The sequence below is a fragment of the Heptranchias perlo genome, chromosome 9 (assembly GCF_035084215.1).
Source record: "Heptranchias perlo isolate sHepPer1 chromosome 9, sHepPer1.hap1, whole genome shotgun sequence".
Classification (NCBI taxonomy): Eukaryota; Metazoa; Chordata; class Chondrichthyes; order Hexanchiformes; family Hexanchidae; genus Heptranchias; species Heptranchias perlo.
In genome coordinates this window covers 60,028,190-60,054,895 of record NC_090333.1, presented here as the reverse complement: position 1 = coordinate 60,054,895, position 26,706 = coordinate 60,028,190, and the positions used below count along the sequence as shown (strand labels likewise).

At 42.2% G+C, this 26,706-nt stretch overlaps 1 protein-coding gene across 1 annotated transcript in view; it reads left to right on the top strand.

Moving 5' to 3' along the window:
• The first annotated feature begins 13,840 nt into the window (after positions 1 to 13,840).
• The window catches only part of LOC137325463 (UDP-N-acetylglucosamine transporter-like), a 59,099-nt gene continuing 46,233 nt past the window's right edge, over positions 13,841 to 26,706 (top strand). The window contains exon 1 of the mRNA XM_067990599.1: positions 13,841 to 13,922. The gene's annotated coding sequence lies outside the window, so the exon portion shown is untranslated. The remainder of the gene's footprint in view (positions 13,923 to 26,706) is intronic.

Genomic DNA, 26,706 nt, shown 5'->3' with positions numbered 1-26,706 from the left:
ATAAAACAGTTGGACTATAACCTGGTGTTGTAAGATTCCTTACATTTGTCAACCCCAGTCCATCACTGGCATCTCCACATCATAGCTACTTTTTAATATGGTTATTAAAGGATTACTTGAAGGTCTGGGCTTGGACATCATATTTTTGCCCAGAGCGGTGATTATTAGCATGATGGCAGGTCCTACAATCTTAGCATATGCAGAATTTACCAAGATGCTTCAGTAGCATTTAAGCTATCCAAATGATTGAATGCTTCTCTCTGTAATAAAACCTATTTCATTCTTTTTGAGATCATTTGAAGAAAAGTTTGAGGTGAATTTCAAAAGACTCATTCAGGTAATATTTATATTCCATTTTTTAACACAGGTAGGTTGTGTCAGTGAAGAATATGACACTACTGATTTACATACCAGTTGTAGCTTTAGGTGGTGTTCAATTTATATATTCTGTAAACTTCAGAAAGCTCATTAAGCAGGAGTTTAGAGAGGACACTTGGGGTGGGTAGGAGGATTATACTGGCGGGTTAGGATCTGAGATCTGGCGGTGGTGGGTTATGAGGTGATACTGCAAGTGGGATGGGTAGGTGAGACCCAGGGGACGGTCCCTCTTCCTCCTCCCTGTGCTGCCTGATCCTGGGAGATCAGTGTGGTTGACCCTTAACTGCTCTCTGAAGTGGACTAGCAAACCACTCAGTTCTATTAAACCGCTAGAAAGGAACAAAAGAATAAAACCAGATGGCTGCCACCTACGCATCGAAACAGGAAATGACAAAGGCACACCCAGCCCAGTCGACCCTAAAAAGTCCTCACTTAATATCTGGGGACTGGTGCCCAAGTTGGGAGAGCTGTCTCGCAGACTAGTCAAGCAACAGTCTGACCTAGTTATACTTAGAGAATCATACCTATCAGCCAACCTCCTAAACACTTCCGTTACCATCCCTGGGTATGTCCTGTCTCACAGGCAGGGCAGACCCACCAGAGGTGGGGGCACAGTGGTATACAATTGGGGGTGGAGTGGCCCAGAGAGTCCTCAACATTGACTGAACCCTGTAAGTCTTATGGCTTCAGGTCAAACATGGGAAAGGAAACCTGCTGATCACCTTCTGCCCTCCCTCAGTTGATGAATCCGTACTCCTCCATGTTGAACACCACTTGGAGGAAGCACAGAGGGTAACAAGGGCACAGAATGTACTCTGGGTGGGGGACTTCAATGTCCATCACAAAGTGTGGTTTGGTAGTACCACCAATGACCGAGCTGGCCAAGTCCTGAAGGACATAACTGCCAGACTGGATTTGCAGCAGGTGGTGAGACAACTAACACGAGGGACTAACGTACTTGACCTCGTCCTTGCCAATCTACCTGTCGCAGATGCATATGTCCATGACAGCATTCGTAGGAGTGACTACAGCACAGTTCTTGTGGAGACCAAGTCCCGCATTCACACTGAGGATGCCCTCCATCGTGTCATATGGCACTACCACCATGCTAAGTGGGATAGATTAAGAACAGATCTAGCAGCTCAAAACTGGGCATCTGTGAGGCGCTGTGAGCTATCAGCAGCAGCAGAATTGTATACTAGCACAATCTGTAACCTCATGGCCCAGCATATCCCTCACTCCTCCATCACCATCAAGCCAGATGACCAACCCTGGTTCAATGAGGAATTTAGAAGTGTATGTTGAGAGCAGCACCAGGTGTACCTGAAAATGAGGTGCCAACCTGGTGATGTTACAACACAGATATGTACATGCTGCACAGCAGAAGCAGCATGCTATAGACAGCTAAGCGATCCCACAACCAACGTATCAGGTCAACACTCTGCAGTCCTGCCACATTCAATCGCAAGTGGTAGTGCACAATTAAGCAACTAACTGGAGTAGGAGAAGGCTCTGTGAACATCTCCAAACTCAATGGTGGCAGAATCCAGCATGTGAGTGCAAAAGACAAGGCTGAAGTGTTCGCAACCATTTTCAGCCAGATGGGTCGAGTGGATGATCTTTCTCGGCCTCCTCCTGAGATCCCACCATGTCTTCAGCCAATTTAATTTACTCCACATGACCTCAAGAAACGGCTGAGTGCACTGGACACAGCAAAGGCAACTGGCCCCCATCGATACCTCAGCTGTAGTGCTGAAGACCTGTGCTCCAGAACTAGTAAGCTGTTCCAGCATAGCTACAACACTCTCATCTATCTGACAATGTGGAAAATTGCCCAGCTATGTCCAGTCCACAAAAAGCAGGACAAATTCAACCAGGCTAACTACTGTCCCATCAGCCTACTCACAATCATCAGCTCAGTGATGGGGAAGGAGTGCTATCAAGCATCACTTATTCACCAATAACCTGCTCAACAATGCTGAGCAAGAATTAGACAATTGTTTTTTTTAAATGGTGTTAAAAGAGATAAGCAAACTTCAGTAGGAACTTTAGCTACCTTCAAGGCGAAGTACCATGAACGGCTTTGGATAGGCATCACTCAATTCCCAGGAAGTTCTTTCCACGCAAGTTTATAGACGTTGAACTGCGTGTACTGCTCTGTATAGAGTCTTAAGATTAATGTTTTGAAACAATAATAAATGTATTTAATTATCAGACATATTACTGTCTCTAGCTTTTTGAATCTGTTATTAAAAAGGATAAGGATTATACTACACTGTCTTTTGGATGAGATGTTAAACTGAGGCCACATCTGCCCCAAATAAAGGATTCAATGGTACTATTTGAAGAAGGGTCCTTCCGGTATCCTGGTCAATATTTATCTCTCAACCAACACCACCAAAACAGATTATCTGGTCATTATCTAATTTTTTTCCTCCTTTCCTATTTTTTCTTCCCTCTTTCTCATTCTCTCTCTAACTTTTTCTAGTTTGTTCTCTTTCTGGTTTGCTACCTGTTCTTTTGAAAAAAATCTTTTGGTTTACTTGGGCTCTCCACCTTTTTGTCTCTTCTTTTTCTCTTCTGTCTCTCCTATTTTCTGCTTCTCATTTCCCCCTTTCCTACTTTTTTCACCTCTGACCAGATTCATATCATGTGCTGCTATAGAGCTCATCAAATTAAGGAAAATTATTACTGTCCTTGAGTGGGTGTAACATAGCACAATAACATCAGGTCTCAACAGTTATTTAAGAAGAAGTTAAAGAAGTTAAGCATGACTTCAAGGTGACTTTATGGAATTTTTCAAAATTATGAAAGCAACTGATCTTAATTCAGGGTTATGCATCCTCTCACATTCATGCTGTATACAGTAATACCTCCGAACATGGATTATCAAAACGGTTGATTCTGGATCATAAGGAGAATCAGCATTTAAAAAAAACCCATAATAAAACACAAAATTGTAATGGCACCTGTAGATGTAAAGGTTATTGGATCACTGTGTGCATGCACAGAATTGAACATTTCAATTTTGAAGCCCTCTATTGTGATTGGGTGAGTAGGACGTAGTGATCTGGGACATTACAAATGCCACAAATTTAACAATGTTGGTTGCATCTCCGTTGTCTTGTACAGCTGTTTTCTCAATAGTAATTAGCCTGCTAACATAAAGAAAATCTCAGATGCAACAATTTTAGCAATCAATATAACTATATTAAATTTGGTATATGAGGCATGCATTTCATTAAAAACTCATAAATACCTGCAATAACTTATTTCTGTAAGTGGTGCTGTGTGTGATTGGTATTTTTAATGTTGAAGGTGTCACCCTGTGTGATATAGCTGCTGTTTTATAGTTAAAGTGTATCATTATGTGATTGCACAATCTGGCCAAGGGGTTCCTGAAAATCACTCAAAATGCTTTCTGGAAATTGGTTTCATCTGCCATTTTTTTCTTAGTAGCTGAAATTTCTGGTGGCCAAAGGGTTTAAACAAAATCAATTAAAAAAAACATATTTCACAATAGCATGATTAACTCAGTCAACTAAATATTACTCTTTTAATCTCCACTCTACTCTTCTGCTAATACAGCCAAGTATCTTATTCATGTGTCGTTTACTGGATCTAAGCGCTAGGCTGACAGTTTCATAAATTTATCCATGATAGTCCCTGGATCTCTTTCCTGATCAATACAATTCTGCTAACACACTGTTTCTTTTGGTTCCTTGATTCCACACTACCTATTTTACAGTTATCCACATTTAATTGCATTTGCCATGTATTGCACCATTTGCCTGAAAGCTGTAAATTCTTCTCATTGCAATGTTCCTCATTATTTGCTCTGCCTTCCATTTTGATTTCATCTTGCAAGTTGCTTAAGATACTTTGTCCAAGTCAATAAAAATATTAAAAATAATAAGGATCTTGTTACAATTCTGTTCTTCACTAAATATTTTCTCAGGCTGTGTGTCGCTGGTCATCTCCGTAAATGGATTCTGTGTCCCCTACAATGAGGAATATACTTTTACTGCATAATATCTACTTATGCATTAGAATGACCTGGGGGGGGGGGTCATAACAATAAGACCCTTTGTTGTGTGCACTGTCTACAAAGACCTTGCATGTGGCCTTCTCCTTTGTTCTGGAAGGTATTCAAGTGAGATGAGGCCAATTATAAACCAGCAAACTGGTTTATTTTACAACAATACAATTTTCAGTGAATCCTACCACTCCTTACACAAACATATTCCTTGATATTGGTCTAGTTTCACTTATGAGTCAGTATTCATTGAACTGACCGGCATTAACCTTAGGAAGGGAGCATTATCTGCCTCTCTGACTTCAAACTCCATTTTCCTGTAGACTGTGTTTCCCGAGTGACACTGACAGACATAGCTAACCTGTGTGGTCTGTGTCAAGGGTTGGCTCATTGAACTGCCTATCAAAACTGCTAATTTGAATTAGAAATCTCCTCCCATGGCCGATATATTGCCAGTTTAGCTGAGAGCTGTTCAGCTGTGCTCAGTAAAGAGAAGCCATTCTAACATTACAGCGGCGAATGTCTCTAAAATGAACTAATGCACTTCATTGTCTCAATGATATGTTAGGCGAGAAACACAATTCAGTTCACTTCATCTGGTCCCAGCTAATGGGCTTAATCAACACTCCCAGTTAGATTGTATGTTGTTGGCAGTTAATACTTGTGGGCAAAATTTAACCTAATAGCAACATCTTAATGTAAATTAACCCAAAATCCTTCTCAGACCAAAAAGGAAAAAATCTCAAAACATGACTGGTCCTGAGACTGAGCATAAGGTACTACTCATAACCACTTTCTTGTCTGAACATTTTCCGTTTACATTTGCCCTCTTTTCAAACCAACTTTAAATCCAGTGTCATGCTTTATCTCTTATTCTATGACTCCTTATCTTAACCCATAATTAGGGATGTGGAATTCTGTTGAAAATACAATTTAGTAAAATTGACTGCATTTCTCCTGTCCACCATTTTATTAATGTCTTTGGAAAAATTCTAGCTGGTTACCTAAACCTAGCCTCCATTACCTCAAACAATGCTGACTGTCCTTTAGCAATTTTGAATTTTCATGCATGGGTTCCCATTCCTGATTGCTTTCCAGCAATCTCCGCTGGAGGTGCACATATGTTGACACAGGGAGAGAATAGGATGAACCTTGACTGTGAGATCTCCCACAATTGAATTGGCTGCCATCACTTGATATTGAGCTTCACTTGAGTAACCACTTGAATGAGGTGATGGAGGGCAACTGATGCCTGTGGAACCATACCCCTGTGAGGAGTCAATGAAGAAAGGAGTGGAGGGGATAAATTAATATTGTTGATCTGGACCTTTTTTAGCTATATTGAAAGAAACAAGGGATATATATAATTGGATAACACTCCAATTAAAAATTGGGGTAGTTCAAATAATTTTGGGTGATTATAAACCCTTATTTCCTTTAGATTTTTACTTTTATACAAGACTTTGGCAATTCCTTGCTAAATAGTGTTGAATATAAGATATTAGCTTTTGCCTGTGGGGGTTTACAAAAGGATTCTCTTAATTCCATTACCTATTTAGATAACGTAATTTTAAAATTAATTTTGTGTAAGACTTTGCAAACCGTGCCTGATGCATCTTTTATTGGATGGCTGATTGCTAGCATGAAACACATAGTGTTTTATCTACCAAACGCTTTGTTGACATAGATGTCCAACATTATAGTATCCTAAAAGTTTGAAATACAAACTTTTAAATTGCAAAGAAAACAATTTTACAAAGGTATTTTAATAAGACTTAATAGTTTGACATTACAAATTAAAGACAAGATGGGCACGTCACCTACAATGCAACTGCCAAAAGTGTTAGGTGGAAATGTTGCACGTCAGTTGAGTCCAGTTGAGTAGTTTATCCTGTGATTTGCATTAGAATTTCTGCAGCTTAGCAAACATAAATTGAACTCAAAGGAGGATTGTCCGATACCTCTTACTAAATCTTTGAACATAAACACACAGCTCACCTTTTTCAGGGGCCCCCATAAGCGACACAATTATATATGTGTTTAGAATTTCAATGATGCAATCTAAACTGTATCACAAATTGCAGCTGCAATTATAAGTGAACTTGGGCATGTAGGAACTAAATAATGATTTCCATTGATTCATTTCTGGACTGAAAGCCTTGTATTTCATTGCGGTAATTTTAGTTGCAAACTGGACTTTACACATTTTTGATGAATAGAGTTAAAAATATGTTTTCCACAAAATCCAAAAGATTAATGAATAGCAGCTTTTGTCTGCAGTTTCAGAAAGATATCCAATCTAGTGTACAGGGATCACTATGAATTAAATGTCTATAGGATGACAGTAGGAAAAAAATACGTTCACTACATATTTTTACCCATCCTATCCTGAAAGCACTGATTCAGGCTGGGGTACAGTACTAAGGGTTCCAAGTGTCCTCCAGTACCTCACTCATTCCTTCCAGCAGATGTCATTGGTAGTGATTAGGAGCAGGAACTATTTTTTTTTCTTCTTGCCTAGTGTAGGGGCACTGAGATCAGTAGTACCACCCTGACCACAATGGCCAACATTGGCTAACTGAACACAGATGAAGGATCAAAGTTGGGAACTTTCTAGTCTGTATTGTTCAGTTTCACACTAGGCAATATACTTCCAAATGAACAAAAATGACTTACTGTATGAACATAAGACAGTAATAGAAAAAATAATTTCCAGATTCCAGTAAGAGGAAAACATCCTTTTTTTCATTTTTTCCTCCTCTCATTTGAAGGCAGTTACTGAAGCTTGAGGTCCCAATTACTTTGGTTAAGTGGTCATTCTTCATGTGTGAGCTTTGACAATTTCAATAGGCTATTTAACATTGGAAGTATCAAAACTAAGCCCAATCCTTCATTCACCAAGAATACACACATGCGCGCTTTCCAGCAATGAGGGGTAAATCTGGCTAATTTTTCTCTGCCTCCTTAGCAAAGGTGCAATGAGGTCAATCGTGGTACTCCACCACTGCCCTGCCAAAGATCGGCCAATTCAACCAAATCTGAAGTCAAACCTGGAACCTTCTAGGTCTGTACCACTCAGTGCCCTACCATTTGAGGCATTTATCTACCAAACTATCTAGGGAGCAAACACAAAACAGCTCTGTTAGTAATAAATTTTAATTGTTATATTATCATCCTTGTTAACAGTGCATCTCTGGGGTACCTCTTTTATGTTATGTGCGTGAAGCAAGAGATACTATTTTAAAAGTACACTGTTCTTTGCAAGCAACCTTTCTGATCTTTTTTCTAAAGTTAGCCACCCTTTTATAGCGAGTTTAAGGAAAATCTTTCTTGCTGCATCATGCACCAGCTGCAGTGATTTGGGGAGATTGCCCCCTGCTCCTTTGTACCTTACAATTTTGCTTTTGTTCCAGCCACAAGGAGATTTTCAAAAATGGCCCAGTGACAACATTATGTCTGATCTTCTCTTCCTTCTGGGGAAGGGATAATCAACAATCTCCTGTTTCTACTTTGTGCTTCATCAGGCAGCATGGTTGAGATTTGGAATTCAATGGTGTAGCACCTGTACCACTCTATTATATTAATACTCCTGTGACAGTGACATAGTGCCAACTGACTCTGTGAAATCTAAATATTAATAGCCAGTTGAGGGATCAAACTTAAGTGAGTGTAGTCCCTTTTGTTTCACACTTCTATGCTTAAAATTGATACACCATGCTGCTTGTAATTCAACCCCTACCTTCCATTATTTTCTATATCTTGTACTTGTAAGAGATGGCTCAAATACACATCACAAGAAAACTTAGTATTTATTGATCAACTATGTTTAAGTATGAGGACTAAATCCTCATTAGGTTTTAAAACACCAGTTTTGTGTTTCCTGAAGGCGAGGATTTATACTGTGATATGGTTCCATAGATGACAATAGACACTGGATGGTGAGTAGCAGCAAGGTTTTTGATCTTGGGGGGGCATCACAACCTGATCCTCTCCTTTTCCAACATCCACAACTGATCACATTCTAGCAGGGATCACTGGACAGCAATCAGGAGTATGACTGGGGTGCTGTGGTTAATGTTTAGCATCCCTATTGCAATCCCAACTATGATCAGCAAAATCAGCACAGACCAATCCTATTCTGTATGGCTCAGTGCCATTTCATATGCTGTGTTTACTCATGGAGACATCAAAGAGAGCCAACAAATCTCATATTTTAAAGTGGAGGCAGAGTGGAATATTAACAATGAAATACTTCTATATCAAAGTTCCAACCTTTCAAGCACCTGCAACAAGAATACTATGTCCAGCTCAAGATTTTTTTTAAGTACCTGCAAGTGAGGCATGCCTCAATTGTAGATGGGAAAGAAGATTTCCAGTGTGACAATGCCAGAGAAAGCAAAGGGGTTTAGTTTTTAAATTAGACTATCATCCATTGGGAAAGGATACAAATTTCTTATAGCAGGGGCATCCAAACTTTTGGAGCAATGGGCTGGATCTGTGTGTCACAATTAGCAAATGGACCTTATATGATTAAAATCAGTTTTGAGTCTGGCAGAATCATGATTAAATACCACACCCAGCTCAATCTATTTAGTGCCTTTTGGAGTTGTTCAACCACACTATCTTTACCCCCTTTATTTTTCATTTCTTCTGCTCCAACTTTTGTCTTCTCCATTTATGTTTGTCTCCCTCTTCTTTTTCTGTTTTCTATCCCTTGCCATGCTCAATTTCTGATATATTTGCTCTTCTGTTTTTCTGTCACTGTCCTCCATTTCAGTCCCTTCGATTTGTTTCTTGCTTGCACTATCTCCTCCACTACTGTTTCTCATTTGTTTTTTCCTTCATTTGTTTCATTCACTCCATTTCTCTTTCATTTGCTCTCTCACCCCCATTTTGTCTTTTACAAACTCACTTTTTCTCTTCCCTTTTTGACCCTTCTGTTTTTACCTCCCTCTCCTGTTTTGTCTTTGCAACTGCAGGTAGGAAGAAGCAGCAGGATTGGGATTTGGGTGAGTGGGTGTGTTGGAGGCTAAGGCGTCAGTGGCCATAGAGTCTGTGTCATGGTGGGAAGGGTGCTGGAGACATTGTCATATGCATGGGGAAGGGATAATCAACAATCTCCTGGTTACTAGCTTTCCGTGATTCCGGGGGAAGGGGAATGGTGCTGTAGAGTCTCTGTACTAAATATGGCAAGTTGGTGTCACTGAAATTCTGGTGACAGCTGATTGTGTTGGCACTACCAACCGGGTACAGTAGCATAGTGGTTATGTTACTGGACTAATAATCCAGAGGCCTGGACTAATAATCTGGAGTCGTGAGTTCAAATCCTGCCACGGTAGCTGTGGAATTTAAATTCAATTAATTAAATAAAATCTGGAATTAAAAAAAACTAGTATCAGTAATGGTGGCCATGAAACTACCGGATTGTCGTAAAAACCCATCTGGTTCACTAATGTCCTTTAGGGAAGGAAACCTGCCGTCCTTATCCGGTCTGCCCTATATGTGACTCCAGACCCACAGCAATGTGGTTGATTCTTAATTGCCCTCTGAAATGGCCTAGCAAGCCACTCAGTTGTACAATCTCGCTAAAAAAGTCATAATAAGAATAAAACCAGACGGACCACTAGGCACCGGACACAACAAAGGCAAAACAAGCCCAATCGACCCTGCAAAGTCCTCCTCACTAACATCTGGGGATTTGTGCCAAAATTGGGAGAGCTGTCCCACAGACTAGTCAAGCAACAGCCTGACATAGCCATACTCACAGAATCATACCTTTCAGCCAACGTCCCAGACTCTTCCATCACCATCCCTGGGTATGTCCTGTCCCGCCCATATACAGTCAGGAGGGAGTGGCCCTGGGAGACCGCAACATTGACTCCAGACCCCATGAATGGCATTAGGTCAAACATGGGCAAGGAAACCTCCTGCTGATTACCACCTACCGCCTTCCTTCAGCTGGTGAATCAGTCCTCCTCCATGTTGAGCACCACTTGGAGGAAGCACTGAGGGTAGCAAGGGCACAGAATGTACTCTAGGTGGGGGACTTCAATGTCCATCACCAAGAGTGGCTCGGTAGCGCCACTACTGACCGAGCTGGCCGAGTCCTGAAGGACATAGCTGCCAGACTGGGCCTGTAGCAGGTGATAAGCGAACCAACACGAGGGAAAAACCTACTTGACCTCGTCCTCACCAAACTACCTGTCGCAGATGCATCTGTCCATGACAGTATTGGTACGAGTGACCACCGCACTGTCCTCGTGGAGATGAAGTCCCGTCTTCACACAGAGGACACCATCCAACGTGTTGTGTGGCACTATCACCGTGCTAAATGGGATAGATTCAGAACAGATCTAGCAGCTCAAAACTGGACATCCATGAGGCGCTGTGTACCATCAGCAGCAGCAGAATTGTATTCCATCACAATCTGTAACCTCATGGCCCGGCATATTCCTCACTCTACCATTACCAACAAGCCAGGGGATCAATCCTGGTTCAATAAAGAGTGCAGAAGAGCATGCCAGGAGCAGCACCATGCGAACCTCAAAATGAAGTGCCAACCTGGTGAAGCTACAACTCAGGACTACATGCATGCTAAACAGCAGAAGCAACATGCTATAGACAGAGCTAAGCGATTCCACAACCAACGGATCAGATGAAAGCTCTGCAATCCTGCCACATCCAGTCGTGAATGGTGGTGGACAATTAAACAACTAACGGGAGGAGGAGGCTCTGTAAACATCCTCATCCTCTATGATGGCGGAGTCCAGCACATGAGTGCAAAAGACAAGGCTGAAGCGTTTACAACCATCTTCAGCCAGAAGTGCCGAGTGGACGATCCATCTCGGCCTCCTCCCGATATCCCCACCTTCACAGAAGCCAGTCTTCAGCCAGTTAGATTCACTCCACATGATATCAAGAAACGGCTGAGTGCACTGGATACAGCAAAGGCTATGGGCCCCGAAAACATCCCGGCTGTAGTGCTGAAGACTTGTGCTCCAGAACTAGCTGCGCCTCTAGCCAAACTGTTCCAGTACAGCTACAAATCTGGCATCTACCCGACAATGTGGAAAATTGCCCAGGTATGTCCTGTCCACAAAAAGCAGAACAAATCCAATCCAGCCAATTACCGCCCCATCAGTCTACTCTCAATCATCAGCAAAGTGATGGAAGGTGTCATCGACAGTGCTATCAAGCGGCACTTACTCACCAATAACCTGCTCACCGATGCTCAGTTTGCATTCCGCCAGGATCACTAGGCTCCAGACCTCATTACAGCCTTGGTCCAAACATGGACAAAAGAGCCGAATTCCAGAGGTGAAGTGAGAGTGACTGCCCTTGACATCAAGGCAGCATTTGACCGAGTGTGGCACCAAGGAGCCCTAATAAAATTGAAGTCAATGGGAATCAGAGGGAAAACTCTCCAGTGGCTGGAGTCATACCGAGCACAAAGGAAGATGGTAGTGGTTGTTGGAGGCCAATCATCTCAGCCCCAGGACATTGCTGCAGGAGTACCTCAGGGCAGTGTCCTCGGCCCAACCATCTTCAGCTGCTTCATCAATGAACTTCCCTCCATCATAAGGTCAGAAATGGGGATGTTCGCTGATGATTGCACAGTGTTCAATTCCATTCACAACCCCTCAGATAGTGAAGCAGTCCATGCCCACATGCAGCAAGACTTGGACAACATCCAGGCTTGGGCTCATAAGTGGCAAGTAACATTCGCGCCAGACAAGTGCCAGGCAATGACCATCTCCAACAAGAGAGAGCCTAACCACCTCCCCTTGACATTCAACGGCATTACCATTGCCAAATCCCCCACAATCAACTTCCTGGGGGTCGCCATTGACCCGAAACTTAACTGGACCAGCTATATAAATACTGTGGCTACAAGAGCAGGTCAGAGGCTGGGTATTCTGCAGCGAGTGACTCACCTCCTGACTTCCCCAAAGCCTTTCCACCATCTGCAAGGCACAAGTCAGGAGTGTGATGGAATACTCTCCACTTGCCTGGATGAGTGCAGCTCCAACAACATTCAAGAAGCTCGACACCATCCAGGACAAAGCAGCCTGCTTGATTGGCACCCCATCCACCACCTACGCACTGTGGCTGCAGTGTGTACCATCCACAGGATGCACTGCAGCAACTCGCCAAGGCTTCTTTGGCAACACCTCCCAAACCCGCAACCTCTACCACCTAGGACAAGGGCAGCAGGCACCTCGGAATAACACCACCTGCACGTTCCCCTCTAAGTCACACACCATCCCGACTTGGAAATATATCGCCGTTCCTTCATCGTCGCTGGGTCAAAATCCTGGAACTCCCTTCCTAACAGCAGTGTGGGAGAACCTTCATCACATGGACTGCAGCGGTTCAAGAAGACGGCTCACCACCACCTTATCAAGGGCAATTAGGGATAGGCAATAAATGCTGGCCTTGCCAGCGACGCTCACATCCCATGAATGAATAAATTTTAAAAAATACAAAATCACAGAGAAAAAGTCCAAAATAGCACGATTCACAGATACATCAGCGGCAATGTGAGTCAGGTGCCAGCCTTGGCTCAGTGGTAGCACTCGCCTGTGTGCAATTCGGCTGCAGTGTTTCCTACATTACAACAGTGACCATACTTCAAAAGTACTTCATTGGCTGTAAAGCGCTTTGGGACGTCCTGAGGTCGTGAAAGGCACTATATAAATGCAACTCTTTCTTTAAGTGTGCATGAAGAGAGAGGAGCATTTAAGTCAACTGGGCTGTGTCAAAATATATTTGGCTGCACTTTGGTTAGAATGCAAAATCTTATCATTCGGTCAAAACCAATCCTTGAGTGTCTTTCCTGAATTATGAATAATCAACACAAGATCATCATTTAATCCAAGCCCCGCGTAGTCCTTGTGGGCAATGGTCTCCAAAGTCTCTCCCCTTAACCTCTTCCTCTCCCTCCAATGCTCAGCATAGGTTTCCCTGTCTTATTTCCTTTTGTGAAACCTTAGATTTTTTTTTACGCTATATAAATTCAAGTTGTTCGTTGTGCAGGCAGGCGTGATATCAAATTCATTTCTTTATGAAAATCTGCAGTAACTTACTAACTCACTGTGTGGTTAAAAGACAATTGTGCTTGTGTTGAGGGAGTGTGGTGAATGTTCTCGCGAGAGTAAATCAGGAAATCCCGCCTCGCTCACTGTTCCGCTGCAGGGGATCAGCAGCCATTGCACGGGAAGGATTTTTCAGGTAAGGGGATTGCCGAGAGTGAAACGTGAGATTTCCCGACCGACGCGGACATTCTCACCAGTGCGGCTTGTCGGTACCGAGAGATTTGCGGCCAAAAATTAAAACTCAGAGCGGCAGAACAAACTACAATCCCCGTCGTACATTGCGGTAGAAGTGCGCGTGCGCAGTGGTTGCTATCCCAATGATAGAATTAATGGCCTCTTTACATTACGTTTCATATAAAGGTGTGAGTCCATTCGACTGCTCAGAAAACAGCTGGAATTCGTTTCTTTAAAAGGTAAAAACCCCACTGCGTTAACAAGCCCGCTCTTTTTGCCTGTACTATCCCAATTAAGTTGACCTTCCATCTATCAGCCGGAACTTTTTAAAAAAAATAAATCAATATTTTAAACAGATTGCTAGGCCAAGAACAGAGAACACAAACCTTATGGGGTAGTGAACATCAGTGTCACGACTCTTGGCGCTTTGAGAGGCTCGGAGGAAAAACAACCTAAAAGGCTGCACCACAGAGGGAAACCAGCCATTCAAGTCTGGATCTAGAGTCAGACTGTTACTTGCTTATAGAACAAGAGTAGATAACGGGATTTAGAAAGGAATGTGTGTTGGTTTTTGGTCTTTAAGGGGTTACTTAGGGAATACATTGTAGTTTTGACTCTTTGATGGAGCAAGGACTTTATATTAAGTGTTGGATCAACCTTAGTACCTTACCCCGTTTGAATATTTGCCCATACAATTTTAAATGCTCACGTTTCTGCATATTGAATGCCCTAAATATGCTGTGTAAATTAGATCAACAATGGTAGATGGCATTTATAATCATTTTTTGTGTCAAATTTCGACATCAGTCTTGCCGCAAATGCAAAGGCAAATGACGTTCTTGGGAAGCAAAGCTATTAGCCAAGCAAATTTCTTTAATGTACTGTGTGTCACCTTATACATATGCAGTCTTATTTATCCAGGATGAACTAGAATTGAACATTAGAAGCAAGCAGAGCTCTCTTTCCTGTAATTGGTTGGAAAGCCTTTCCTCACACAATTGCCGGGGATTTGCTTGAGATCACAGCAACTGTGCTGCTGTGCTAGTACCTAAATATCTAATTAAATTATTGAAATTCCAAATTATTCAGATCGTAATGTGAGAGTCTCAATGAGCGTATGTTTGCAAAAGAGTAAAAGTGTTTCTAAATACTGCATCAATATGAAACAATTTTTTGATTAAAATTGTAATCAGTTTAATGATGTAAATATAAATTGAAAGCAAATCAAGCTACATGCAGAAATAGTTTAATTATTACCATACAGTATGTTGCGTTACTAGTTCAGGATTATTTTTGCTGTCCAGTTACAAGAATCTAAAATGTTTCTCTTTCTAAAACTATCAAAAATGTGACCTGTGATGCGCTTTTACTTGTTTTATCGGACCTTGTAGCATTTATATCTGTACATAATCTTCGTGGTTTTGCTCGTTTGGCTTCTTTGCTTTATTATTCTGTGGTGGTGCATCATGTTGGCTTAATTGTTGTTAACTGGGTATTCTGCATGTCTAGTATTGTGACCTGACTTCAAGCCAACAAAGATAGCTTATTGTGAATTTACTCAATTAAGTAATTTCTAAACTAGTTATTATATAACATTGAAAGCATTCATTTAGCACAAATGTATACATTTGTCTTACAGCAGATTTGTGTTCAATTTGTATTGCTGTCTAGCATACACCTGTAGCATCGTACTGTAGGGAAAACCTGATGTTTTTTAGTTTTCAGTGGTTCGTGAACCTGGACAATAGTCAGTCAAAGAAAGTCACGCTTACACAGTAGTTTTGTTAATCAAAGTGATTATTTAATTATTTAAAAAGTTCACACATGCATGAAGCAAATCAAGCAAAACATACAACCTTATTCTACTCGTTATACACACATGCGGTCGCAGCGTGATTATTTAATGGTTTAAACAATTCACATAAGCAGCAAGCAACTCAAGCAATACATACAACCTTAAAAACCAAGGATTTCAGCTTCAAGGCAGAAGCGTGATCAACTCCCTGTAGCTTTTGAAGTTGCTTCTTTTTGTTGGATGTCCTTCCTCTAGGTAAAGCTTCGTCAAACTTCTCTGACTGCAGTAAAGAAGCAGCCACGATGTCCTACTTTTATATGATTTTTGCCAATTGGGGTGTGAGTGAAAGTTAAGAGAAGTCCCATTGTGGCCACTCACCCACCGTTGCATTATGATGGACGGTTGGCTGGATCACTCAAAACCATGTGAAATCTGCTGTATCTTGTCCATGTGAACCCAGGTGCGAGAATTGTAATTATCTTTCCCAAGGATGTCACTGTCGCAGCACTGTTTTTCCAAGTCGGTTGTTTTTGAGAACCAAAGGCTTGTTCGAAGCTTCTGCTTATTGTTGCTGTCGTTCTTACAGTTGTTATCGAAAAGCGAAGCTTCTCGAAGTTTGTGCACATTGCCGCCTTTACAGTTTTAAATTTACAATGTCCAAATCTCCAAATGTAATTTCCAAAGGGGCACAGTTAACCCTTTCCTTCAAATGTAATGTCCAAAGGTCCAAATGTAATTTCCAACGTGTTTTGAATTCACAATAGAGTCATAGAGTTATACAGCACGGATAAAGGCCCTTCGGCCCATCGTGTCCGCGCCGGCCATCAGCCCTGTCTACTCTAATCCCATATTCCAGCATTTGGTCCGTAGCCTTGTATGCTATGGCATTTCAAGTGCTCATCCAAATGCTTCTTGAATGTTGTGAGGGTTCCTGCCTCCACAACCCTTTCAGACAGTGAGTTCCAGACTCCAACCACCCTCTGGGTGAAAAAGTTCTTTCTCAAATCCCCTCTAAACCTCCCGCCTTTTACCTTGAATCTATGTCCCCTTGTTATAGAACCCTCAACGAAGGGAAAAAGCTCCTTAGTATCCATCCTATCTGTGCCCCTCATAATTTTGTACACCTCAATCATGTCCCCCCTCAGCCTCCTCTGCTCCAAGGAAAACAAACCCAATCTTCCCAGTCTCTCTTCATAGCTGAAGCGCTCCAGCCCTGGTAACATCCTGGTGAATCTCCTCTGCACCCTCTCCAAAGCGATCACATCCTTCCTGTAGTGTGGCGACCAGAACTGCACACAGTACTCCAGCTGTGGCCTAACCAGTGTTTTATACAGCTCCATCATAACCTCCTTGCTCTTATATTCTATGCCTCGGCTAATAAAGGCAAGTATCCCATATGCCTTCTTTACCACCTTATCTAACTGTTCCGCCGCCTTCAGGGATCTGTGAACTTGCACACCAAGATCCCTCTGACCCTCTGTCTTGCCGAGGGTCCTCCCATTCATTGTGTATTCAATGTTCAATGTTCAAGGGGTTTTAACCCTTGCCCTACAGTACCTTTAAATGTGTCACACCAGAAAGTGTTGTACGTACACAGGACAAAAAATTTTACAATTGCTCAAATAAGCAGCCATCTGTTAACACTACCAATCAAATACCCGATTGACCAACGTGAACAAATCAAAAGTAGCAAAAAGTACTGATGAGGGATGAAAAACAGAAGACTAAGCAATCAAATCTCTCTCATTCTTTCAAAGCCACCATTCATGACGCAGCAAGTACCTCAGAACTGACCAAGTTACTGAAATAATTTCTTCTTGCTGTTTTCAGCTGCTTTTTTCTGTCTTCACTCGGAGCATTCTATATAGTTAGAAAGAACAGAACAAAGTTATACAGTTCTAATAAAAGCCACCAAACTTGCACACAAAATTGTTTAGTGTTGAAAATGCCTGCAATAAGTTTTCCTCACTGTAGCCTGGGGATGGAGTTGGAAATTTCAGATGGGCTTTGTGTGCTGGGAATTCCAGTTGTTCTGGACAAATCATATGTATGAGAGAGAGAGAGAGAGAGAGAGAGAACACGTATCACAGAGATATAGGCTATGACTTTAGCATGGCGGCAGGAAGTCAGCGGATAAGTGGATTTACGTGTGGGGAACCCCGGAGGCAAAGTGAGTGTGTTTAAATCTGCGATTGTATCTCGATTGCAGTCAATTACCTTTGCTTCTAGGTTTCGCGTCTCCAAGCTGCGCAGCCAGCCTACTGCGCACCCGAATGACGCTATTTAAAGGGCCAGTCCAAGAATGGATTTTGAAGGAGAAATGGAGTCTAGGAAAGCAAAGGCAGCCCCTAGTTTTAATGATGCCTCCGTGGATGTACTGTTGGCTGCGGTGAGAGCCAGGAGGGTGGTACTGTTTCCAGTGGATGGCAGGAAGAAACCTGGTTCTGCCACCAAGAACGTGTGGCTGGAAGTGGCAGAAGAGGTCAGCAGCAAGAGCACGGTGCCCAGCTCTTGGCTGCAGTGCAGGAACCAGGTCAGGAAAAGTGAGTACACTTATTGATTCACCTACATCCTGTGTTATGCAACACCCCCTTCCCCCACCACCAACCCCCTCACTCTGTGTTGGCAAGCCCTCCATCACATCACTTCTCACACCCACTGAAGTTTCAGCATCGACCATCCTTCACTTTCTATGCACTTCCTCACCTCCCCATTTATGTACCCACCACTGCCACTCACCCCAATCCTGATGCAATGTCATCAATCTGTCTGATAGTCACCCTTTGATGTATCTGTTTCATTGTCAGCCTCACCCAAAACAGTGCGTCCGTCGGGTGAACATGTCACCTTCAGTCACACACAGGTCTGTTCTTTCTCCCCTTGTAGAAGAGAGCGCAAAATGCAAGGGAGAAAGGGAGAGGACGAGGACTGGAGATGGACCACCACATATAGTCCCACTGACAGAGGATGAGGCCACGGAGATAAGTTGCACTGTTGTATGCCTATCCGTCAGACATGGAGAGAATGGTAGCCTCCATTGAGTTTCAAGCACAGATCTCAAATGAGTCCTTGCAGGCCATGACAATGGCCTTGTGAACTCTGAATGCCAACATGTCTGCCGTCTGCTGCCTTAACAGGCAGACAGATACTTTAGCTGTGGCCTTACGACGTGGCGCATCTGCTTACCAGCCTGCTGGCCAGCAGAGTGGTGGGAGTGATGTTGGCTGGTCCGGGAGGGGGTTGATGACATGGAAGTGGGGACCCACTCAAAGCGCTCCAACGACTCACCTGTTGCCCCCTCCTCAACCAGCACCTGCAATGCTGCCTCCTCTCCCGATGGTCGTCTGACCCTGCATAGGTGCGGTGGAGCAGTCTTTAGTGGGGCCCTCACGGGCTCCAAAACCCAGAGGTCGTAGGCCCAAAAGCATCTCAGCAGTCAGAGCATGGATGTGAACAACCTGTCACTACCTCTGCTGAAGCCACAGGGGATGCACCACGTAGAAGCTGTAGAAAGAGAAAGGCTAAGCAATTGTAATTCACCAAGGATCTCCACAAGGGTGTTTGACGAGCTGTCGTGTTGTTAATTTATATTTTTTTCGTAATGGCACATTAAATTTAATAATTATCACCACCACTGCCGCATCTTGGCTATTATTGAGTCCCTTTTGTGAATTCGCCCTTTCATGTGCTTCATCATGAATGCCAAGACATTGGGCAGGTGTACAATGGTTGCATGCATGGTTAAAGCGCTGTTTTGTGCAAAGGGAGGGTGGGGGTAGGCGGTGCTGGTTGGTGGTGGTGGTTGTTCCAGGAGGCCTCAGTAGCTCAAAGTCTTCACTTTGCACATCTCATTATGAGAACCTGTTAGAGATGAGGGAATGCCTGGTATCATGGGCAGCAATATGCACCACTGCTCTGGTGATGGGTTCCCCATCTTCATTTTCCTTCCTCCCTCTCTCCTTCCTCCTCTTCCTCATTGAAAAAGAGAATGTTATTGGCAGATGAGGATACTTGATGAGCTCATTCGACCTCCTCCACCTGTAACCCTCTTTGCTGCTCTATGTTGTGCAGGACACAGCACACAACAAATTATTCCGCACACCCTCACTGGTGAGTACTGAAGGGCTCCCCCATAACGATCCGGGCACCTGAAGCGCATCTTCAGTATTCCTATGGCTTGCTTAATGACAGACCTGGTGGTGATGTGACTGTTGTACCTCGTTGATGGGGTTTCTCAAAAGTGTCATGAGACATGTCTGCAGGGGGTATCCCTTGTCTCCAAGGAGCCAGTCCTTTCAGCCTGTCTTCTGTGTGGAAGAGGTATGGGATGTTGGACTTGTGCAAAATGAATGAATCATGACAGCTGCCAGGGAATCTGGCACACACCTGCAGAAACCTCTTCCGGTGGCCGCACATCAGCTGTGCATTGATGGAGTGATATCCCTTTCAGTTTATGAACAGTCCTCGCTCATGTTGAGGTCCTCTGATTGCTACGTGCATGCAATCACCCTTGGGAAGTCAGCCAGAGAGTTGAAATCCACTGCCCTCTCAATCTGGCTGATGATGTTGCGGGGGAAGTTGATGTGGTCGGATGCCCTGGCAATCAAGCCTGTCGTATACACTTATGTGCAGATGACTGAGACACCCTGGAGATGTCACCAGTGGCACCCTGGAAGAATCTGGAAGTGAAGAAATTGAGGGCAGTGGTGATTTTAACTGCAACGGGCAATGCGTGGCCACCAGGTCCAGCCAGGAGCAGCTCGTCTGTGACCACCTGCTGACTCAATTTCACCCTGCATAGGCACTGCTCCTCAGAGAGGTCCAGGAAGCTCAGCCTGTCTCTGCCTGTAGACCATCTCACATGAGTAGTGCCTCTTGCAACTTCGGCCCCTCCATTGGTCCCCTCTCTGCTATTCTCCAGGTCCTTGTTGTGCACCTCTGTCTTGTGCAACTGCAGATCCCAGAACTGCACGACGTGCCTACCACAGATGGTGATGTGCCTCCTCCTCAGATATACTGTGCAATGTATCCATTGTACCCCTCCATCCTTATCTTGTCAGTTTGAAGGGTTCGAAAATGTAGGTAAATTTGCCTGAACACAAGAATTCTTAGTCTCAACAAAGCAATCTCAGTCTAAACACACAGAATTCCCAGCCAAACATTTGAGAGAACTGAGTACCCAGTTGCAATACCTCACGTTTTATTGAGATGTGTCAATCACAGGTTTAAAGGGCCAAATGAGCTTCGGTTGTAACTTGCCTCCGTTTCAATGGTGTGTTTCAGAAGCCAAGGGAGACACGTTCAGGAGTAGTTAAATTGGTATCTGTTGCAGAATCCGCAAAAAGTTAAGTACCTAAAGTGTTTCAACTACCTGAATTGTCCCTATAAATATCGGCCTGCTGGCTTTAAGTGGGGACGGGACTTCCAGGTTTCTGTTGTGCGCAAGCATCTTAACGCACTTGGGTGAAACCCGCAAGTGGGTGCGTTGGAGCTGGGATGCGGTCCCGCTCCAAAAAGCTGCAACTTTAACCTCCCACCTGCCCCCAACCCAACTGTTTTTGGAGGTTAAAATTACCCCCATTGTCAATATTTCTACTTTCCTTGACTGTCCTCTCCTGAGTGTAGATACTCATAGTGGGGTACAGCCATTCAATTAGATCTTGGCTGATCTGCACCTCAACTCCATCTACCCACCTTTGCTCCATATCCCTTAATACCCTTACTTAACAAAAAATTACCTATCTCAGTTTTGAATTTTTCAATTGACCTAGCTTCAACAGCTTTTTGAGGGAGAGAGTTCCAGATTTCCATTACCCTTTGTGTGAAGTAGTTGCTTCCTGGCATCATCGCTAAACGGCCCAGCTCTAATTTTAAGGTTACATCCCTTGTTCTGGATACCCCCACCAGAAGAAATTGTTTTTCTCTGTCTACCCTATCAAATCCTTTAATTATCTTAAATATCTGTTAGGTCAATCCTAATCTTCTAAACTCAAGGGAATACAAGCCTAGTCTATGCAACCTTTTAACCCGGTATCATTCTGGTGAATCTGCGCTGCATTCCCTCCCAAGGCCAATGTATCCTTCCTGAGGTGTGGTGCCCAGAACTGAACGCAGTACTTCAGATGCAGTCTAACCAGAGCTTTATACAACTGTAGTATAACTTCCACCCCTTTGTGTTTCAGCCCTCATGAGATGAAGGCCAACATTCCATCAGCCTTCTAAATTATTTTTTGTACCTGTCCACTAGCTTTTAGTGACTTCTGTACTTGGACTATTACATCTCTCTGCTCTTTCACAGTTCTTAGCTTCTCACCATTTAGGAAATACTCTAATCTGTCTTTCTTGGGACCAAAGTGGATGACCTCACACATCCCCACATTGATCTCCATCTGCCACTCACTTAATCTATCAATGTCCCTTTGCAACTTTCTGGTCCCATCTACCCTATTTACTGTGCCACCTAACTTGGTGTAATCAGCAAACTTGGATATACGGCTCTCTATTCCTTCGTCTAAGTCATTTATAAATATAGCGATTACCTGAGGATCTAGTACAGATCCCTGTGGGACATCACTAGTCAAATCCTGCCAATTTGTGTACATACCCAGTATCCCTACTCTCTTTCTCCTACCTCCTAACCAATTCCCTACCCATGTCAATAGGTTACCTTCAACTCCATGCTTTTTGTTAATGGTATCTTGTGTGGAGCCTTCTAGAAGTCCATATAAGTCCATATAAATAACATTCATAGGTACTCCCTTATCTATCTCTTTAGTTACCTCCTCAAAAAATTCAACTACCCTTCAAAAATCCATGCTGGCCCTCTCTGATCAGTTCATATTTGTCCAAGTGCCCAGTTTCCTCCGGTGATATGATGCTTTCCAACTGAAGCCAATGCTACTTGTTGCAGTCTGGATACAGTCCACTATTGTTCTGAGCTCAGTCAAGTTATGATTTTTTTCCCAATACTGTCTTGAACTGGATAAGCAGTTTTTTGCCCTTTGCTGCTGGTTTTTATTATTCCTGGAGGTATATTAGCAACTTGTTTAGAATTGACTGACATTCATGTTATTTCAAATGCACTATTTGTGGTAGCAACAATAATATAATTTGATTAACGTGGGAGTTTTCTTTTGTATTTGGAACTCCGTATATCTGGCAAGTTCCTGTCGCCGTGATAACTTGACTTGTCAGTAAAATAATGTGTTGTGTGTTAATATTAATAGCAAATTATAGGGAGTAACAGTAGTCACTATAAAATCTAATTAACAAACACTATTGGAAATCATTCTTAAAACACAATTCTTCCACACAGTGCTCAAGTTTTATAAACATTTGTCTTAAGAAAATGATTTCCACAGTAAAAACAATCTGTTTACTCAGTCTTCCGAGGTGAGTAGTCGGACACTTCTGGGTAACTGAGACCTTTTCATAAGTAGTTGTGACAAAAACATACACAGGTTCATGTAAACCATCTTTACGTTCCAAATACAATCTTTTGATATTTGATTTTAAAATTGATATTTAAGCCTATGTCATATAGGCTCTGATATATAAACACTTGTTCTATGGCAGCTTGATTTATGAAGGAAGAGCAAATGCGGCTTGGTTGAGCTGCACGTTGTATTCTCTTGATGGAGCTGATTATTTTTACGGTGATCACTTGGTTTAGCCTGTGTAATGCAAAGATCTACCAGCAATTTTGGTAATTTGTTTGCGTAAGGCTCAGTGAAGAGGGTGTGTCTTGCTAGACCAGTTATACAGAACTTGAAATCGGACAATATACTAAGCTGAAATGTTTGTCTTCCAAAATATAATTTTAATGAGTAGTTAAACAGTAATATTGCAGTAAACCAGCAACGGGGTAGATCACTTTTCTGGCTGAACGTACACCAGCATGTCACAGGTGCATTTTACATTATTTTAATCTGTGTAGTCTTTGCGTTTTAATCATTTCCAACACCTGATAATGTGAAGGATCTGAGTTCTAGTTGTAATGTTGACTGGTATTTAGTCTGATACTTAGACTTGGTTAATCAGTGGATTAGTTATGGCAGTTTTCAGCTATTGGTGGATTTTCCAGGATTGTGGTTTGAAGAGATTTTTTGAGTAGATTGCACTGAACTATATCTTGCTCTTTTGTTAATGCTTACAGTACTGTAGCATTTTAAGACTTAAATATTCAATAGCTTGGAGACTTTTGGGAAACTATCCTTAAAAATCTTTTAAAATCCTGAACTGAGAAACAGAACGATCATAAATGTAAGTAGAGAAACCATACTTTTAGTGCCAAAACAAGAAGGGAAGTCTGCATTTTAGGAAGTTGCCGTTCCTACAAACGAGATCCTAGTTTTAGATGTTTCTGGTAATCCTTTTTAATAACTTTTGTAATTTTTCTCTGTGCAATCTGAGATGGAAACGTAGCAATTTGGAAGCGGGTGCACTGAAAATGGATTTCCTGTATTTCACTGTTGCTTAGATTTGGTCATGTGCAATTCTGTTCTGTTGGCTGATCTTTGTAGTATGGACACTACAATTCTCCACCTCATCTCTTGATTTTGAAAATTAGCTGGCATTCCTAGCCATAGTTGACCTCGGCTGGATATTTGCACATGTGGTCATTGGGTAAGGATAGGATGGACTTGGCTATGGTGCCCCCTGCAGTTGAATAGCCTGACACACATTGTCATGGCTCAGATATGAATAATGGCCACTTGAGGAAGGTAGCCATGGAACTGCATTCAGCAACAAGTTGATGTCTTCAAAAGGGAAGAGGGAGGGAATTAGCAAAAATATAGTGAGAAAATATTTATAATATTTGCATTTATATATCACTTTTCAACTCAAAACATCTCCAAGCATTTTACATAATGAAACAATTACTTTTTAAGTTTAATTTACAGTACTACCTGATCTCCAAAGGTAACCAAGCAAAACTCCAGGATATTCATCTATTCCCACATTGTCACTATTCGACCTTGGCATGCTGCACTAGAAACACAAGAGCCATTGTGTCTCATGCAGTATTCAATCCTGTATCTCTTTAACGTTCAAACCCATTCCCAACCAAATATTTATCCAGATTCTCTTTGAAGAAGTTAATCAATACCACATCAACTGCTTTTACATAGAATTACATTGAATCTACAGCACAGAAACAGGCCATTTGGCCCGATTGGTCTATGCTAGGGTTTATGCTCCACACAAGCCTCTTCCCACTCCTTTTCATCTAACCCTATCAGCATATCCTTCTATTCCTTTCTCCCTCATGTGCTTATCTAGCTTCCCCTTAAATGCAACATTTTGTTGGAAACCTATTCTAAATATCTATTACTTTTTGAGGGAGGAAAAATCGGAGGGGAGAATCACACTTGGGTGGCCCCTACTGTTACAAGAGGCAAAGGTGCCAATGGCCTGTGGGTAGGCCATGCGCCCGTCATTCTTGCTTGTAAAAGTGTTGGGCAACGCAGACCAAAAAAAAAGTAAAAAGGGGGAAAACGAATTCCTCAACCCCAAAATAAAAAGATACAGTCAAGTAAAATATGAATTGGAAAAAATAAGCTGCACATGAATTTCTTACCAAACAAATTGGGAGATAATTTTAAATTCTTTAAAAAACTGTTTTTGCATCCATATTCCCCCATCTACTAATCTGACCATTGAAGGCAAGGCAGTGCTGTACAGCTGTTCTGAAAATCTTGGTAATCATTTTATAAGTCTCAACTCTGGCTAAATGATATATTTAGTAGATAGTCAGTTTGAAAATTGCAGAATGAAAGAAACATTACCAACCCTCAGAAAGTTGGGATTTGCCCATTAACTGCCGTTGCGGAGACATTTCCGATCCCATAACACGATCCCATGGATAAAGGAATGCTGAATTCTCTCTCTCTTCAAATATGACACAAAATATACATTTTTAAAATTGGGAAGTGCATAGCCAAATAGCAAACCACACACCTAGCTGTCCCCTCCACTAAAATTGAGAGTTTAGGGACAATATGTAATAAGGCACCATCGATTAAATCCCCTTCCTTAACATCAATAAGACAGCTACTAGGAAAGCTCCTCTTCTTGCATCCATTTTGTGACTTTTAACTCTGGCATCTAAGAATTTTAGAATGGTTTTACTTTGTGTATCTGCTATAAGGCCTGAAACTAAAAATGTCTCAGCACTATTGTTCCAAGTCTGTTGTTTTGAGAACCAAAGTGCTGTTCCAAGCGTCTCAAACCTTCTGCACATTGTTGCTGTCGTATTTATCAGTTATTGAAAACCAAAGCTTTTTGTTAAAAACCGACGGTTCTCGAAGTTTCTGCACATTGTGGCCGTTACAGTTTTAAACTTACAATGGCCAAATATAATTTCTAAAGGGTCACAGTTAACCCTTTCCTTTAAATGTAATGTCGAAATGTAATTTCCAATGGGTTTTGAATTAAGTGTTCAAGGGGTTTTAACCCCTGCCCTACAGTACCTTTAAATGTGTCACACCAGAAAGTGTTGTACGTACACAGGACAAAAAATTTTACAATTGCTCAAATAAGCAGCCATCTGTTAAAACTACCAATCAAATACCTGATTGACCAACGTGAACAAATCAAAAGTAGCAAAAAGTACTGATGAGGGATGAAAAACAGAAGACTAAGCAATCAAATCTCTCTCATTCTTTCAAAGCCACCATTCATGACGCAGCAAGTACCTCAGAACTGACCAAGTTACTGAAATAATTTCTTCTCGCTGTTTTCAGCTGCTTTTTTCCGTCTTCACTCGGAGTATTCTATATAGTTAGAAAGAACAGAACAAAGTTATACAGTTCTAATAAAAGCCACCAAACTTGCACACAAAATTGTTTAGTGTTGAAAATGCCTGCAATAAGTTTTCCTCACTGTAGCCTGGGGATGGAGTTGGAAATTTCAGATGGGCCTTGTGTGCTGGGAATTCCAGTTGTTATGGACAAATATATGAGAGAGATATGATGTATCATAGAGATATAGTCACCATTTCTACTTTCCTTGACTCTCCTCTCCTGAGTGTAGATACTCATAATGGGGTACAGCCATTCAATTAGATCATGGCTGATCTGCACCTCAACTCCATCTAGCCACCTTTGCTCCATATCCCTTAATACCCTTGCTTAACAAAAAATTATCTCTCCGTTTTGAATTTTTCAATTGACCTAGCTTCAACAGCTTTTTGAGGGAGAGAGTTCCAGATTTCCACTACCCTTTGT